Source organism: Acinonyx jubatus, chromosome X, assembly GCF_027475565.1.
Source record: "Acinonyx jubatus isolate Ajub_Pintada_27869175 chromosome X, VMU_Ajub_asm_v1.0, whole genome shotgun sequence".
In the NCBI taxonomy this organism is placed as follows: domain Eukaryota; kingdom Metazoa; phylum Chordata; class Mammalia; order Carnivora; family Felidae; genus Acinonyx; species Acinonyx jubatus.
This window is the reverse complement of record NC_069389.1, coordinates 3,661,667-3,681,026: the sequence shown is the minus strand read 5'-3', so window position 1 is coordinate 3,681,026 and position 19,360 is coordinate 3,661,667. Positions and strand designations below refer to the sequence as shown.

Below are 19,360 nucleotides of genomic sequence, written 5' to 3'. Positions count from 1 at the left end.
TTTTTAATAGGGAAAAAATGTGTTGAGATGGAAAAGACATCAAGTATATGTCCGTGGAGGCATTTTTAAAGGCATCTTCTTAGAAGGACACCGTAATGGTAAGTATCAAAAATAATCATTGGCCTCTGCTGGCATGTGTCATTGATTTGCAGCCTGGTTGAATCCAACCTAGCAATCGTTTCTGACGACTTTGGTAGTAAGATTAGTTTTCTTTTTTAAAATCTATTCGAAATGAACCAAAGTGCAAAGCAGTGATTTCAAGCTTATTTGGAGTACATACAATGGCCTGCGTTGGAAATTTAGAGTTTTGTAATAATTGCTTATTCATACAAAGAGCCCCAATGCCGAGTGTATCTCATAGATTAGGTATCCAGAGGAGAGGCTCGACTTTCTGATTCACCTCATGTAAGCCGATGCAAAATTTACCCTCAAGTCCATTGGTCACTGAAAGCCCACTGTGAGCTTCTCAAGTGGGCTAGAGTGAGCATCTCAAGCTACGGAGGCACTTGAACGGCAGTGCCCCTGCAGAATGGGATCCAAAATGTCAGACGTGTGGTTCTAATGTACAGTGGGGGCCCGCTGAGGCCACAGGATCTTTCTCTCTATCTGGAGAACATAAGTAGAACAGATCCCAAGGAAGGGGAAATGGGTAGAATACTGTTATGATTTGTGGTCGAACTTGTTAAGTAAATCATGTCACACTTCAGAGTCTGGACCTGTCTGCTGCACCACCCCCCAACCCCCGCCATACTTAATTTTGAGAAAGGGTGTGTTTTAATATGTTTTGAGTAAATGCTTCTGTCTTTTCATGGCTCAGCTGTCCATTCAAGCCCTGATAAGGTAGTATTTGTGATTATATTGCTCAAATATTCGTTATCTACCATTTTTCTTGTCAGTTTGAGTGCCACAGCGTCCAAACGTTTCCCACAGTTTGGACCACAAACGGCTTTAAGCTTCTCTCTACAGCTGACCACATAATTTCCATATCTTTACTCTTTCGGTAACAAACTTCTGTAGGATTCCTGGATTCTACACGATTGTCAAGGTCATGTTTTGTATGAGATTCTTGTTCCCAACAAACTTGATTTCCAAATTCCTCCCCCATTTCCAGCCATGAAGAAATGCTAGGTTGTTTTTTTTTTTTTTCCAAAGATAAGTTTGGAAACTTTGTTTTTTCCAAACTTTGTTTTTTTCAAAGATAAGTCTGATTAGTAAAGACTAAAGCTGTCCCCCTTTTGTTATGAACATGCAAATTTGGAAGATGATTATAGATGAGAAAATGATTGCTATTTTTATCTTGTATAGGTTATTTTACCAAAGGTATTCGACACACACACACAGTTTGTCATCAGCGCATTATAGCTCAATAATCATTAACAGCACATTATGTAAATTCCTTTTTCATTTTTATTTCCTTTTTCCAATCTGGGTGAGCATTGCTTTATAACCAGGGCATGAAGTCTCGGAACTATCTGTCTTCCTTCTCACACGAAAAGATTTTGGAACAGGAACCTGATGCAGCTTGGTGGTAATCATTTCGGTTAGCCGCTGTGCAAGAAGCACTCTGTTTAATATAATCAGGCCGTCCTGGTTCCAGGGAGAAGCAATGGGAATAGGTCTGGCATCAGCCTCCGAGCTGTAGACAAGTCACAGCTCATAATGTGACAGCTCCCATAATGAAACCCAAAGGGAACATTATATAAAGTGCACAATCAGGAGAGGAGAATGAGGACTTCTGAGTCTAGGAACACTTATTATTTTTTTGGCCGTATGCACTTCACCTCAATCTGCATTTGAAAGCACCGGGTATTATCGACATGTTTGTCCAAGAGGCTGTCTAAACTGCCTCTCTGAGCCAGGGCGTGCTTTGAGGTCACAGTTTGGGGTGGCCTTGATGCATGTTGATCCCACGTTGGAACTTCCTGCACTGTCTCCGGAGGATGGTGTGGCTGAATGAAAAGCTAACGACAGGGGATTTTCCTTCTCAGGCATTCTCAGAACGGAAAGCTCTGTAGGTCTTAATTTGGAGTAACTGCTGTTCACAAGGGGGGCAGGCTTTGGTGGAAAAGCACACAGACACGTGCATCGGGGCATCGGCGCTTTAATCTAGGTCTGCTGCTAAGTAGCTAGTTCCTGATGATCAGGCTTCTCACTATGAGGAATCTGGGATCGTACATGAAGAAAACCAGCTGTCTAGGAAATACAGAGAAGTCATTAAGCCTCTTTAATCCTTGACAATTTCAGCCTATGCCAGTTTCGTCACATTTTCTATACAATGTTGACTGAGCATTTTCTGGTTTCATACGCTGTGGAGGGAGACTCTTTGCAGGGGATTTTCCTAGGAGTCGGGGACGGTCTTGGTGAACCGATGGTAGAAATGCCTCGATTGTATTCCCAGGATGACTTACTTCAATTAGCAACTGCTGGCCGAGGAAAATGCCTTTCAGGGCAGTCCTGGAGCTGAAACTTTCATAGTTCATAGATGAACTGGGAATTAGGAAGTTCAGTATTCTATGGAACTCAATTTAGGAGTATACTGAACACATCCTGATGATCTGGACAATCCTAGGGACTAATAATACATTCCAATGTTGAGATGGTTTGTTTACAGCCTATTTAGTCCTGAACACATTATCCCAGTGACTGTTTTGTTAAACAATTTGTGGTTCGGAGGGACGCAGAGTAGTTCTGTAAATTCATTTGGTGCAGCCGTTGGGAAGCAGACTTAAATATAATGATAAAGTTTAAGGGGCGCCTAGGTGGTTCAGTCGGTTAAGCGTCCGACTTCAGCTCAGGTCATGCATGATCTCACAGTTCGTGGGTTTGAGCCCCGCATCAGGCTTTGTTCTGACAGCTCAGAGCCTGGAGCCTGCTTCGGATTCAGTGTCTCCCTCTCTCTCTGCCCCTCCCAGCTCATACTTTGTCTCTCTGTATCTCAAAAGTGTATAAACGTTAAAATTTCTTTTTAATTTAAAAAAATTTTAAAAAATGTAATGGTGTAGAATATATATAAATATAATAATAATGCAAATATATGTAATGTTGTATATGACCTGCATACATATTACGTATAATGTAAATATAAATTGTTCTTGGGTCTCTTTGATCCTTCTCCTTTCAACTATTTTTTGGACCTGTAACGTTTGTTTTGTACCAATATAATACTGCCTATTTTTCCCCCCTGATGTAATGCTGCTTTTCTGCCAAAGCGATATATTTCAGAGTAGAAAAAAGGGGCAAGTGTATCTAGTAAAGTAGATCATTATACACTATTTATAAGTTATTTATGTGTAAGCTTATTTTATTGATCTCTGGAAGACATACATAAACTCAGCTTTTGAGTAAATGACCATGAGACACGCAAAGGCATAAGGTGAGCCCACTATGGCCACTGGGAAGTCACCTGTTTTTATAAAGTTTTATTGGAACACAGACACACTCTGGCATTTACGGGTTTTTTGTTGGTGTTGGTGTTGGCGTTGGTTTGTTTTGTTTTGTTGTTTGGTTTCTTTATTTATTTTGAGAGAGAAAGGGCACGAGTGTGAGTGGATGGAGGGGAGAGACAGAAGGAGAGAATCCCAAGCAGGATCCACACCATCAACACAGACCACGCAGGGCTCGGTCCCACAAACCATGAAATCATGACCTGAGACAATATCAAGAGCTGGGTGCTTAACCCAGTGAGCCACCCAGGTGCCCCTGGCATTTACTTTTTTGTCCACGGCTCTGTTACACTACTGCCCCAGAGTTAAATGATTGTCCCAGAGCACAGGGCCTGGTAGCCAAAAATACTTATTATATGACCCTGTACAATGAACTTACCAATCTGTACTTTAGGGCATGGCAGGATTCTTTGGAGGGTGGGAGTGCCATTCATGGTGAACACCCTGGATTCACAAATTAGTCATATATATTAATATAAAATCAATTATTAGAGGCATATATATATAATACATGCATATACGTATGTATGTTTTCACATCGGGAATTCTATTAATGCGTCCTCTTCAACCTTTTAAACAGACAGCAGGTGTTTGTAACCTGCAGTCTGGAATGCATGCATCAGTGGGGTCTGGGAGCATACTGGAATGTCCCCTGTGAAATCTCTATGCACCAGGGAGAGATTTGACGGCCACCAATCCACACAACAGATGTGACGCAGCTGACACACGCCAATTAGCGTGCGTCCTCTCTGGCTGTGGTGGCCGTCTGTGCTCAGTGCTCTGTTGGTTAAGGGTGAGGTTCCCAATGAAGGCAGCCAACCATGGGGAGCCCCCTTGCCTGGCTTTGCCACGCCCCAGTCCATTTGTTTCCTGATCTAGAAAAAACAACCTTTGATTAACTGCAGGCACTTACTGGGATTTTTATTCTGCTTCACTCACCTTTTTAACAAAGTGCATTTTATGAAGTCAAAACCGGGGAGTTCATTGATTCCATGTTTGGTGTGTTGGAGAATCGGAGAGCGAGATAATTCTGACTCAGCACGCTTTCTTCAAGTGGGTAATTAATATCCATAGGGAAGGGCGTCGTTTTGTTTTGTTCCTGCAGGTTATCGGATGTCATACTTGGCGTGCTCTGGTAGTAACGATTAACAAAATATATTTCAGTTGTAGATGATTGAGGATCTTTTGCTTAAGAATGTTCTTTTCATATGCCCTACTTCGTCCCTTTCCCCAGTGAATGCTGAAACACGATTGTCCGTGGTGTCCTGAAGTATTACTTTGTTTAAACATGACGTGGGGTGATGGGGCAAGGCAAAAACTTAGGACCTTGGTGACACTAAGTGTAACATAATCCACATCAAGATGGTTAGTACACTGAACTTCAGCATCGCTCATCGTCCCCTTACGTGAACCTTCCCAGTGTCCTTTATACGCACTTGAAAAATTTAAGTGGAAAATTCTTCACTCTTCCCTATCCTTAGCACGGTGCATGGCACACAGGGCATTCTCCGGAAATGTTGAGTCAGTGCAAGTCAACGCACTCAACCCGGTGCTTCGACGTGGGTCAGGGTCTAGTTCTGGCTGAGCAGACCACATGGGTTAGTGACATTGGACGAGTCCCCTTACCTCCTCCTGTCCCTTCAGCTGAGATGTGCAGGGAACAAGCCTACGTGATGCCAGTTTTGTCCAGCTCTGGGAAGGCATCCTTCCATGCCTGAAGCTTCCCTACAAACTGGTCCAGAGCGACCAGCCTCCGAGAGGCTGCAAGTTGTTTCTATTATACAGAAAATCCTGGAGCTGTATACATCAGAGGTTCCAGTGGCCCCCTCCTTGGGTTCCATTAATCTGCTAAAGTGGCTGGTTCACAGAATTCAAACAAACGCATTACTCCCAGATCACAAGTTTATTATATTATAAAAGGGTTTAACTCAGGAACAGCTTTCTGGAAAGGATGAACGTATGGACAAAGGGCGTGGAGCTTCCCTAGTCTCTCCACGTGCACCTCTCTCCCCAAACCTCCATGTTAACTGACCTCGAAGCTCTCCGAATCCCATCCTTTTCCGTTTTATGGAGACTTCGTCATTTCACAGGCTTGGTTGATTAAGTCGTTGGCCATTGGCCATTGATCCAACCTCCAGCTCTTGTCCCCTCCCCAAGGGTCAGAGGTAGGACAAAAAGTTACAATACTCTAATCGATCATGTGGATGTCTCCATTAGCAACCAGCACCCGCTGGTAGATACTTTCCAAAAATCACTTCATTAACATAACAAAAACACCATTTTTGCTGTTACCACTTAGGAAATTCCAAGGGTTTTAGGAGCTCTGCTGGAAAGGGGGATGAAGACCCAATATAATTTTCTTATTATAAATCACAGTATCACATTAGGTAAACCAAACATTTTATTTTTTACCCAGTGGTATTAGCTTCTTCCTTGCATTTTGTGAATCTGGAATGAAAAGGAAATAAACGCAGTGTCTTATGGTATTTGACTCTAGGCTAAGAGCCACATGGAAGCACTGAAATGTGGATTCTAGAAATTTGGTTTTCCAGTATTTGTTCTGGTCTTCTGTATATGCACAGAGGAATATAAATTATTTGCCATTGACTTATCTGTAGTTAAGTCTTCTAAATGGACTACTATTTTAGCTGCTATATTTTCTTGTCAATTACTTAGAAAATTTAAGCCTTCCTTGGGGAATGCTTCGTCTTTCACTTGTCCTTTTAATGGTAATTGATTGTCTTGTTCAAATTATGCTGTTCTGGGAAGAAGGTTAACAAATAAAATCTGGCAAGGTCATAAGCAAATGGCATCAGATGAATGAAGAGCCCTCTGTGTCCAAGATACGTGTCCTCATTAATTTCTTACCTTTCCAAAGTTATAGATTCATAATGAAGGTAAGCTTTACAATGGGAAATATGGTGGCCACAGAGGTGGCCTGTCATAATAGCTGTCCCTTTGCTCTGTTCTGGTTACTATTTACATTTAGCCTTCTGTGATCATGACTTCATTGCAATTCTCAACTAATTTAATCTTTTGATAAGATACCGTAGTGTGCATTTTAAAAATATTTAAACCAAATCCTGGCTCAAACACGAATGAATGAGGGGGACTGCAGCTGACAGTGAGTAACTGTGATTTATCATTTTATGCTCGGAAACATCCCATTACTGTGTAAACATTTTACTGTGTTTACCATCAACAGGTTGTCAGGTTATTTAAAGATCATTGCCATTTCTGTCTCTAAGTCTTAGAACCAGCCTTGGAAATGATGTGTCATTGACCACTGTTTAAAAATTTTTTTTACTTAAGTTCTTTTTTGTTTATTTGTTTTGAGAGAGAGAGAGAGAGACAGAGAATCCCAAATAGGCCCTCCACAGAATCTGGTACAGGGCTTGATCTCACAGAGTGTGAGATCGTGACCTGCCTGAGTGGAGACCAAGAGTCGGACACTTAACTGAGCCACCCAGGTGCCCCAACCATCGTTTAAATTTTTAAAAAGGAGTAAAAGATTACTGAGTTGGGATTCTAGAATATCTGACCAGAATTAGAACCGATTTAAGGAGGAAGTCCATTTAAGTCCATGTAATCTAAAGTGCATAGAGACTGTTTGATGTCATTGTCAATGGTGATGCCATCTTGGTTTTGTGTAGCTGAACACCGATGAATTGATCATATACCTTAAGGAGGAATTAGAACAGTTCTTTGTTTGGGAATGGCTTAACTGCTTTCAAAGGAAATTTCAAAATGACGTGACGTTTCAGGGCGTGGAAAGCACACACCAGCTCTCATGGCGAACACGTCCTCACCGGTGCTTTGTGCTGGATGTCTCCTGAGGAGGATCTTTCATACGGATTTCTTTCTTAGGTTCCCTGGGTTTGAACTCTTTCACCCGCACCCCTGTGCCTGTGCCTACTCTGTGTTTCTTTTTCTTTTTTTAATGATTTCTTATTTTGAGAGAGAGTGCGCGCATGCATGCACGTGCGATCAAGCTGTGGGGGGTGCAGAGAGAGACGGAGACAGAGAATCCCTAGCAGGCTTCACGTGGTCACTGCGGAGCCCCATGAGGGGCTTGATCCCACAGCCTGTGAGATGAGGACCTGAGCTGAAGTCAAGAGTCGACGCTTAACCAGCTGAGCCCCCAAAAGTGCCCCAACCTACTGTGTATTTTCTTAATGAAGAATTAGCAATTATCTTCCTTACTTTCTGCTCTTTGTGCCAGGCATGAGCTTCTCACGGCTTCCATAACAAATGATCACAGACCTAACAGTTTGAATAGCACACATTCATAAATACAGCTCTGGAGGTGAGTTGTCGGGGACAAACGCCAAAGCATCCCCAGGGCTGGTACCTTCTGGAAGCTCTATGGTAGAGTACCATTTCCATGCCTTTCCCCACATCCAGGGTCTGCCAGTGTCCCTTGGCGTGTCACCCCACACACATCACTGCACCTCTTTGCCTCACCAGTCATGTGCAGTCACTCCTTCTCTGACTCTGACTCCCTCCTCCTTCCCTTAGGAACCTTGCAATTACACTGGGCTCACCCAGATCACCCAGCATCATTTCCTCAACTTGAGACCCTTTACTTAATCACATCTGCAACGTCTTTGTAAAACCCTTTGCTGTGGGAAGGTATACACAACTAACCGCTGAACAACATGGGTCGGAACTCCCCAGGTCTGTTTGTACATGAATTTCTTTCTTTATCACTACAGTCTTGCAAATGTATTTTCTCTTCCTTGTGAATTTCTTAAGAACTTTTTTTTTTCTGGGGTGCCTGGGTGGCTCATTCGGTTAAGCATCCGACTTTGGCTCAGGTCATGATCTCACAGTTCCTGAGTTCCACTCCCATATCGGGCTCTCTGCTGTCAGCACAGAACCCACTTTGGATCCTTTGTCCCTCTCTCTCTCCGACCCTCTCTCTCTCTCTCTCTCAAAAATAAACATTAAAGAAAAAAAGAACTTGTTCTTGTCTTCAGCTTACTTTGTTGTACAAATACAGTATATAACATATGACATACAAGATGTGTTACTGACTTTATGTTGTTAGTAAGGTTTCCCATCAACAGAAGGCTATTACTAGCTAAGTTTTTGGGGAATCATAAGTTAGGTGTGGATTTCTGATTGCACAGTGGTCAGTGCCCCGTTGCTCTAGGATCGGAGATTCTGGGGATTTGGAAGTAGATGACTCCGGGGGGTCATTATTCAGCCTTCTACACTTAGTAGGTCATGAACTTGTGAGCACCTGTAGGTGCATTCCAGCTGTCATCGTCCATGACCTCCAGGACATCTGTCTCCTTCTTTGGGATGTTCTTCTCATCTTTGCCAAGCTCTTGTGTCTCCTCGTCCTTCCCGAGGCTGCTTCTGAGTCTGTGCACCAGAGCCCTCCTCCCTTATCTTGATACCCACGCCCCTTCCTTCTTCGCTCTGTCTCCTTCTGGAATCCTACCCTTTGTACTTGAGGGAGGGAGGACCCTCTCTTGTGTGAACAAAGACTGGGGGCTGCCGATATGGCTTCTGGTAACCTGCCCTTGTCCCCCTATGGCACCCCATCTCTCACAACCCTCCACGTGCTCTGTCTGAGGCATGTCAAACCATTTGGAACCTTCCAGAACCAGCAGTATTGACTCAGACCCTCATGTGTCTTGATGTGCTGCCTTCTTCCCCTCCCTTAGCAGACCTTCCTCCCTGGATCTGAGTTCCTGAAAAAATCCCATTTTGTCTTATGTCATTATGTCACCCAAGTGTCATTTCTCAGGGACGTCTTTCTCCTCTGTGATTATCACTTATTGAAGAGGTCACTTCCATCAACTGCATTCTCTTGTCTAGTTTACTTAAATGTCTGACTTCCCAACCACTCTGAAAAATCCCTCTGGTATAGAAAATATTTTGTAACGTGGTAACTGCCACCCTGTCTGACACAGTGCCCCCACAGGGTCAGAAATGATTTATTGAATTAATTGAATTAATATTTAATTATTGAACTTACTGAATTAATGCAGAAGCGGTGACCATGGTGTTTAGCTATGGTCTCCCTACTTTGTCCCGCTCTCATAAATGTATCCGTATTCGTTTTGTACCTCACGCATGTCTGTGTTGGGTGTATCGTGATCGATTACTTAAACACCCATTAAACTTGAGCGTTCTCTGTAGCGTCTGCTAAAATTCATTGACATTCACGCACAGTCGTCAAAAGACGGCAGATGTTGCAAATGACCTAGACTCTCCTGGTTCCACACAGCCCCTTCCTAACGTTCTGGAGAATGGTGGATGCACCAAGCAAGGTGAGAATTAACTTCTCCCCGAAGCACAGAGAGTTACCATCCCTGTCGCTTAGAGGGAGACCAGCGAAATATTGGTGCCTCGTAGTGCAGTAATGTTATCCCCAGGAATGCTTTACATGCATTGCACGTCAAGAAAAATGTAGGCCAGGGCGGCTCTGCTCTTAGGGAAAATCCTAAAGAATAATGCTTTCAAAATAACATCAAGAAATGAAAGTGAAGATTACAAAAAAAAAAAAATTGCTGTCAGCAGTTTAGACCTTCTGAAGGTCATGTAGACAACCGCTTACCTGAAGTGTACAGCAACTCTGATCTCTCTCTGTTTTTTTTTGTTTTTGTTTCTTTTTTTTTTTTTTGAGGGAAATCATAGTTGAGTTTTTTTTTTCCTTAATACAGTTTCTGCTGCTACTTTCTATGTTATAAACAGCAAACAAGTGTGTTTAGTGTTCATGATCTCCAAGAAGCGGACATATCCAGCATTACATGGGACGTCTTTCATGTTAATTGGTATTTCGGTGTCGTTTCATGAAGTAAGGTTTAGTTGAGCGCTCGCCCACGTGGAAATGCACTTAACGCTGCTGTTCTCTGTGGGTTTCTTGTGTTGGAGCCTTTGCAAATTGAACTCCCTTCCTAAAGCTGCACAAGCACTTTTCAGACACCAAAGGAGGTGAATTTACTAAAAACCAAGGGATCTTGGTGATGGGATGTTAATTTATTTTTATCATGTCCTGTGAGCTCTGAAAAGTGAGATAACTAGTAGATGACAGGGAGTCATAAGGAGGTGTCCTTAGCAAGGAAGAGACGGACCCCACTTCTCAGCCCTGTAAGCTAAGAAAAGGCTACCTCCTTCTCCACATTGGTTTTGCACATGGCTTCCACCTGAACTTGGATGGTGTCCCTGTGATTTGGAATTGCTGTTTGGGCCCCCTGCTGTCTCCACCTGATGGACCCGAGAGGTCGGGTTTCAGGTGGCCTGGAGTCAGTACTGAGATGCTGAACTCGGTGACTGCTCCCTCATATGGTGTGAACAAAACACTGAGCAAATGAGGGCATCACAGTCTGTGAACGCTCAGTTACTGACCAGGGGGCCCACATGCACCTTGGGGAATTCAGACATCTGGGTTTCTCCCTCTTAGGAATGCCATAAAAATCACCAGAGTAGCGGGACTCCAAATGTCAACCTACTCAAATTTCTTTGTCCAGAAAAATGACTTCTCCAAAGCCCTTGAGACTCAGGGGAGGTGGTTGACGTTTAGGCTGGAATGATCTTGCTGCGGAGATGACATTGCCCCAAGCCTTATCACTGTGTCTGGAGTATATTAATGTCTTATTAAGCTGTGACTGAAACATGCCTTATTTTCCATGCCATTCCCAGTGGTTGGCTGTTTTTTACTTCTTACTAGGTTTTTTTTTTTTTTTTTTAGTTTTTATTAGTATGGGAGCTTCCTTACTTCAGTCCTTCAACAGCTGGAGTTGATGTTCATTTCTGCCAGCGCCCTGTAATTCAGCTTTCCTCTATTTTCCCTGGGTTATGTGAACTATCTCAGCACACACACCTGACCGACAAGATAAATATATGCTTAGAGTTTCTATATTTTACTCATTTTTAGAAGAAGCCAGCGAAGGGAGACCTAGTTCTCACGCTGTTTTGGACTGTACACGTGATGTTGAGTGATTTGCCTGGTGGTTAAGATCGTGGCTCTCATTACATTGCAATACTTGATGGTAAACGAATGAAATAGTGCCCACTGGCATAATTATGGATGCATTTGTTGTTCTGTGGTTTTCAACCTTGCTTTCATATGCGTATGTGTTTGATTCTGCCAACAGTTGGGCAGATATCTCTTGTCCGTCTTCCACGGATAGAAACTCAGGTCTAAGCAAGTGAGATGGTTGCCAGAAACATGACTGTGGGCTCTTTTTCGGTGGTTGTCTTGTCCATCGTGTGCACAAGGCTCACAGGAGATGTGCCTTCCCGGAAGGAGTATAGAGTGACAGAATCCATATAGGAACGCAGGCAGGGATACGCTTCTCTTTACAGCAAAGCGCATTGTGGTCTTTACTCAGGTATCAGAAGGTGGTGCATGAACGTGGTAGCACTTGATTGTGCTAAAGTATGTCATAGAGTCTGCATGTTATCTCAGTTGGTCATGGAATATTCGAGACACATAAGGAGAGCGCTAACCCCTGGCCAACTTCCTGATGCTATCTGAGTTGCCTCCATCACTGTCCCACTAAGTGTCATGTGTCTGAACTTTCTAGATGCCTCCTGGTGTTCTTTAAAAATGTCCCGAGCTGCTTCGGTGTATGAGCAGTTTTTCATGTTCCAAGGACATGATTCTGCATGAGCAGTCTGCTGTTATTTGGCAATTGATTTAAATTATAAGTACATCTAGACATCCTATATGGGAAATAAACATATGTCAAGATATATTATAATGCTTGTGGAATCAAACAACGATAGATGGGAACAGGGTATTATTCCAACGTATAATAGAAGTAAGGGGAATTGTGTGCCCCAAATACCATTATTTCTCTTTTCACTGTATCACCCTAGCCTTCTACCTCCTGAATCCAGCCTTATCTCTTTGGGTTGTCAACCAAAGCGTGGGCTGACAATTAGATAGCGTTTCCTCTGTGCTAGGACCTGTTCCAAGTGCTTTTTATATATGAACTCCATCATCTCAACCACCGTAGCCAGTACTTACATTCATATCGGTTTCTTACGCCTGCTGGAACAAATGACTGCAAACCCACTGGCTTAAGACAACACACATTTATTATCTGACAGTTCTGGGGTTCAGAAGTCCAAAGTGAGTCTGTTGGCAGTAACATCAACATGGCGGCCGGCTGCATTTCTCCCCAGGTTCTAGGGAACAGCCTGTTTCTTGGCCACATCTGACAGGGGTTGCCATATTACTTGGCTCCTTGCCCGCTTCCTCTATCTTCAAAGTCATTGGCTGAGTCCTGCTCATGCTACCATCTCCCCGGTTCCCTCTCTTCTGTGTCCCTCATTCATTTATAAAGACCCTTGTCATTCCATTGGGCCCACCTGGATAATCCGGGATCGTCTCCCCATCTCAAGGACAACTGACTAGCCACCATAATTCTATCTGCAGTCCTTATTCCTATTTTCCATATAATGTAACATAGTCCTAGGTTCTGCGGATTAACGCACGGGCATCTTTGGGGTCCATTAACTCCACCTACCACACAATCATGATCTTCACAGGTGAGGAAACTGAACTCTGAAGGTTAAAGGCCTTCACCAATGTCGTAGGGTGGGTCTGTGGTGGAGACCTGGGAATGTAGAGCCACAGAGTGACTCCTGGAGGGCATGGTTGTCTTTGCACTGGGCTTGAGCTCAGATCCTTGCGAACCCAAAGTCAATCGGTAGTTGCCTTTTGGCCTTCTATATGAATGAGCAGGTACAAGGCCATGAGTTAGCCATGGAGGGTTGGGAACAGAGTGCAGTTAACACGGACAGTGAAACAATATTGAACCACAATATGAAGCCTGACCGAACAATTTTGGTGTCATAGATTTTTATGCGCGTGTGCAAAGACCAGGCACCAACTTTCTAAAAATCCGAATTTAAAGGGTGCTCTTCTCTTCCTAGATGACACAGATATTTCACTTGAATTGTCAGGAGGAAAAGACATGTAATGATTATCCAGACTCAGAAAATGGAGGCCATGGGAATGCTCACGATTTGTCAGGAAGCCCCTCGTTTCTCCTTTGCAAGCTCTTTGATCGCAGCTTAAGACATGCGTTAATTGCTTAACATCAACTTGTAAATAGTATTTCCACAACATGAATGGAAAACTTTCTCAAGTAATCCTTGTTGTTTTGCCGATTGTGGCTTTTATTTTAGATATTCAATTTTGCTGATGTATTTTAAGAACTCAATTAAATTACAGAGGGATTGATTTGAAGTCAGCAACCTCTTTATGTTAATGCTGCCAAATATCCTTTAACATAAGAGTGCTAAGAGGCACCAGAAAATTTAAAGCTCAATTAACACCGAGGAGTTATATTATTGAATTGTTTCAGCTCTACTGCACAGAATGCCTTAACACTGGAAATATTTTATATCCTAGTGGTGAAGAGCACAGAATTTAGAAGGAAACAAATGACGTGAATCCTGACACCACTTCTGTCTTCTTGGACAGGGGTTAACTGCTTGGGCCATTTTCTTCTCTGTAAAATGGGCCCAGTGGTATCCCTCTCACGGGATACTTGTGTGGGGCAAATGAGAAGACCAGGTCTTCCGACTGGAACTATGTTGGCATGCGGCTGGGCGACAGAAATACTTGTTTATGTAAACAAGTTTTGGCAATTAGATAATTTTTTTAATTTTTTGTGTTTATTTATATTTTTGAGATTTTAATTTTAAAGTTTATTTATTTTGAGAGAGAGAGAGAGAGAGACAGAGCGTGAGCATCAGAGAGAGGGAGAGAGAGAATCCCAAGCAGACTCCGTGCTGTCAGTGTTGAGCTCAGTGCAGGGCTGTATGTGAGAACTGTGAGATCATGACCTGAGCTGAAGTCAAGAGTCAGACGCTCAACTGACTGAGGCACCCATGTGCCCCTGAAGATTTTAGTTTTAAGTAATCTCTACATCCAACCAACATGGGGCTCAAACTCACAACCCTGAGATCAAGAGTCACACGTTGTACCGACTGAGCCAGCCAGGTGCCCCTAAATGATAGTGTTTTAAAATTAAGACTTTATATGTTTAGAATGGATTTAGGTCCACAGCAAAAGCAAGCAGAAGGTAGAGAAATTTCCCACATACGTCCTGCCCCTGCACATGCATAGCCTCCCCCATTATCCACACCCCAACCAGAGTGTGTGTGTGTGTGTGTGTGTGTGTGTATGTAAATATATATGTAAATACCTATATGTAAATACAGCCATATATTTACATATACATTTTAACCAAGGATGAACCTACCATTGACACATCATTATCACTCTAACTCCACGGTTTATATAAGGGTTCCCTCTTGGGGTTGTACATTCTATGTTGTGCACAAATGTATAATGACATATATCCCCCATTACAATATCATACAGGGTGATTTCATTGCCCTAAATTTACTCTCTGCTCTGCCTATCCATCCCTCCCTCACCCACCTCAACCCCATGACAACCACTGATCTGTTTACTGTCTCCATGGTTTCGCCCTGTGCGGAATGTCTTCGAGCTGGAATCATACAGCCTTTTCAGATGGACTTCCTGCACTTAATAATGTGCATTTAAGATTCTCCCCCATCTTGTCCTAGCTTGATTGCTCACTTCTTGTGAGCCCTGGGTACTATTCCGTTGTCTGCGTGGGCCACACTTTATCCATTCACCTAGTTAAGGACATCTTGCTTGCTTCCAACTTTTGGCAACTACGAATAAAGCTGCTGAAAACATCCACATGTGGGTTTTCGTCTGGACGGAAGTATTCAGCTCCTTTGGGTAAATACCCAGGAGTGTGATTGCTGGAATATAGATGATCTGTCATGTTCTGTCAAAGGGAAGAAGCCACTTCTTTTCTTGACTTCTGAAACGGTTATGTGCATTGAGAATGAGAATGCACTTAGAAAAATTATTCTTCCGAAGGCAGTGACAGTGTGTTTGCCAAAGGGATTAATCAGACCTATTTTTAGCGTAGCATTTCTAGCATGGAAAACAAGCAAATAAGAGGAGGCGTGTGGGAGTGCAGACCAGCCCGCTGACATGGGTTCTGTGGCTGAGGATAGGATAGCAGGCCACCCAAACTCTCTGATGTCTACGTTCACGATCCCATGTGTCCGAGTAGCGAAAGTCAACCATCGCAAGCTTAAAGGACTAGACAAACATGATACATCACTGATGTCACAGAAAATTACATCTGCTCCCTTGTCGTCTCCTTTCTTCTCCCTAAGCGTAAATGTTTTCCACATCTTTGCAGCCTTACCCTGCGTAAGCTTCTCTTCCGGGGAAAACGTATGGGATTTAATTTTCTGTATCTGTAATCCTAAAATTGGAAAGTTAATCCCACAGTGCCATTCCGATAAACCATGGAGTTTTCATTTGCAAATTCGAGGGTATGGAAATTGTCATAGATTGCTGATACCTTAGGTATAAAAGACCAAAGGGCAAGAGGATGTCTGTAATTCTGAACAAATGCGGTGTCTCGCATTTTTGCAGAACAGCCGTAATGCATTCTTCTGTGTTGATAGGCAGCTACATTTAATAGTTTCTTTTCTCCACTTTTCAGAGTCATCTTTGTGTTTCTTACCCCTCGGGGGATAAGCAGTGTAACCGGTTGGGTATATACGCCGTTTTCTCACCCAGCGTTGACATTAGTTTTGTCTCTGCCTGCCTCAATGAGACGATGGCCTGTGTGGAAATGCCAGCGACGGTGGTAGCAAGGTCTGCACTTTTGCCCGCGTTGCATTTTGGGGTCCGCTTCCTGCCACATAGCATGTAGCATATTCATTGACTTTAATTCGCACTTGTTGCCAGACCTGTGGTCAGGTTCATTGGATGTTGTGTTCTCTAAAGGTGTACATGAGGCTCTTACCCAGGCTTAGACGGGAGACCTCAGCCTGAGTGGAAACACTAGAGGTCACCAGGAGCCCTGTAGCCACATGATGGACAGGACACAGCTCACTCTCTTGAGCTGACTGGATGACATAGATGGAAGAAAGTGGCCATATTTTATAGTTTTTTAAATGTTTATTTATTTTAAAAGAGAGAGAGAGAGGCAGAGCACGAGTGGGGAGGGACAGAGAGAGAGGGAGACCGAATCCCAAGGAGGCTTCACACTGTCAGCGCAGAGCCCGATGTGGGGCTCAAACTCACGAACCAGGAGATTGTGACCTGAGCTGAAATCAAGAGTCAGATGCTTACCAGACTGAGCCACCCAGGTGCCCCAAGTGAGGACAGTTTAGAGCTCATTGTTGGCAAATATATTTTGTTGTGCCTTCCGTATACTCACCCTCACTCCTGGGTCCATCTTATTTTTCCGTGGAAGTTTTCGCTTTTAGCCCTGTTTCTTAGTTTTTTAAAAATTGGTTTAATCTAACTGTATTAGATGCATCTGTGCCAGATAAACAAGAAAAGCAAAAGTACTTGATGACACGATGTATAGGAAGAATGAGATACTACACGAAATATATTGAGTCAAGCTGTGTCTCACTTTGGAAAGTGCTTACTTTGATGTAAACAAATTGCCTTCCATAGAGAGTGTTCTCCATACTTCACGGGGGTATGTATATAAAGCACGTAATCTTATGCTACCAAACCATTTCCCTTGCTAGTTTACTTTTTTAAAAAACTTTTTACAAGTTTATTTATTTATTTTGAGAGCAAGAGAGAGAGAACAGGGGGAGGAGCAGCAAGAAGGAGAGAGAATCCCAACATGGGGCTCGAACCCATGAACCATGAGATAGTGACCTGAGCTGAAATGAAGAGGCAGATGCTTAACCCACTGAGCCACCCAGATGCCCCTCTAGTTTACTGTCTAATGCAGGTCCTTGTATTACCTGCAGGGCTGTTTTTGTCAGAGTGAGACAAGTCATTTCCGTGGTGGTGGACAATCCCATGTTACTCTCTAACCGGGTTGGACTGAACACACCCAATCATCTTGTTACGTCTTCCAGACTCTATGCTCAGGTGAAGTTCTCTCCGACCACAGGATTCCATCACGTGTAGCAAAGCACTGTCTTTTACGCTCCTCCTCAGGAAACAGAGGAAATTTATTCTGGAGGAATTCAACCCAGACAGTAAACACCAGGCACTTCACGTATAGTGGAGTAAGGACTGAGGACTCAGACTGAAAACTAGGAATTATATACATTTCGCTTACCACTGGCTACACAGCCTTTTCTCTCCCCTATGTCCCCTGGGTGAAAGCCCTTATACAAACCGATATTGGAAGATTCTTTTTTTTTTTTTTTGAGAAATTGAATGGGCCACGGAAAGAATCCCATAAATGGCATTTGAAGACCATTTGAGTAAATTGCTTTTTCATTGTACAGAGGTCCACCTGCTGAAAACCCCCATTTGGAGCTTATTCTCAAATGAGAAAAGATACTCTACCACCCTACATATTCTAGTGAAACTCTTCATAAGAGAGTCTAAGGATAGCCAATAGAAAAAAGTTATCTGGAGGGAGTGCACAAAGCATCAAATAGAAAACACACACTCAAAAAATCTCTAATCTATAACTTGTGCGGGAGAAGCCAAACTATTGATCCTTAAAGCAAACAAACAAACGAACGAACGAAATGAGAATCCCATGAAAAAGTAACATAATAGCTTTGTTGTAAAGAATTAGATTGGAAAATAAATATGAAGATATTTCTTGTTGGTAAAATCTAAGGAGAGAGCGATGGGAAAGGAAATTAAAAAGAATTAATTAAAACTCAGTCTGGGAATTTATCATACATGCAGTGATTGCAGAAAGAGGTAGAAATGACTTATAAGTAATTTAATTTTCCCCCAGCATTGAAAGACTTATGCTTCCAGACTTTTGCGGTGCAGCAGACGCCCAGCCCATGAGTAGAATGAACCTCACTCCCCAGCACATTGTCGTGGGATTTCAGGACAGTAGCCACATAGACAAGATGCTGAGAGCTTGGGATCCTCACAGCATTGGAGGAGCGTATAAAAAGAGAGAAGAACGTAAATAATCAAGAGTTAGAATGCCCCGGGACCCTTCAAAGTCTTTACCAAAGGTTCTGAGACAGAGGAAAAGATTCACAATAGTAAGAAAAACCGGTTGACAACATGGAGCTCTATCCTGAACCAAATTGTCAATGTGAAGTCAGAGTAAACTTGCACTCATGCAGGCTCTCAAAAGATTGACCTTTCATTCACTCTTTCTCAGAAAGCTGTGTGATTGTGTCTTCCTTCAAATGGCAGAGTAAATAAAATGGAAAGAGTTGGTTTCCAAGAAACCATGGACTCAGTGGAAGATGGCGGAAGGAATTGGGTCCCAGATGAGTGCAGGGAGCAGATTGGTACAAGAAGGATCCTAGACAGAGAGAGACATGGAGGGAAAAAAAAAAATAAACAACAGGAAATAGGCATTTGACCTGTGCAAATAGTACTTGGGATGGGCTACGGTTTTGTGGGAGCAGTTAGAAAAATCGAAGAACAGATCTAGAGAAAGCATGAAAATGAAAACCTGAAGCCGTTACTGAATAACCGGTCACCCACATGGAACAGGTTATTCAAGGAGGGAAATTTTATAAGCTGGGTCCGAGTGGCCGTGAATCGCTTGGTTATGACAATGTTAATACTAAAGAGTGATATACCCTAAATAGCGTTGTAAGGATATTGGGATGTGGGGCTCAAAGATGGAAATCGGGTACTGGCGGTTGCCCATAGAAAAATTGTAGATAATATCCAGAAATAATACATGAAGAAATAGCAGCATGAAAGTATTATTTAGAACTACAGTGGAACCTATTTGGAGAAGAAAAGGGCAGGGATCTGGAAGTATCTCCCGAGGTAGATTTGGTCATGGTGGGCATGTATCTTGGGGCAGGGATTTGCTGTTGGGTGTTACCGGTGCTTATACTTTGGCCTTTATGACTTCATGCGAGTGTCTGTTGAAACAGTGCTTCCAAAAGAAACAAATGAAATAGGGCCC

General features: G+C 43.0%; 1 protein-coding gene across 2 annotated transcripts in view; it reads left to right on the top strand.

Annotated features, from left to right (window-relative positions):
• Window positions 1-19,360, top strand: part of NLGN4X (neuroligin 4 X-linked) — a 272,162-nt gene continuing 252,802 nt past the window's right edge. For both annotated transcript variants that reach the window (XM_015065842.3, XM_027050607.2), the window contains exon 1: window positions 1-98. The gene's annotated coding sequence lies outside the window, so the exon portion shown is untranslated. The remainder of the gene's footprint in view (window positions 99-19,360) is intronic.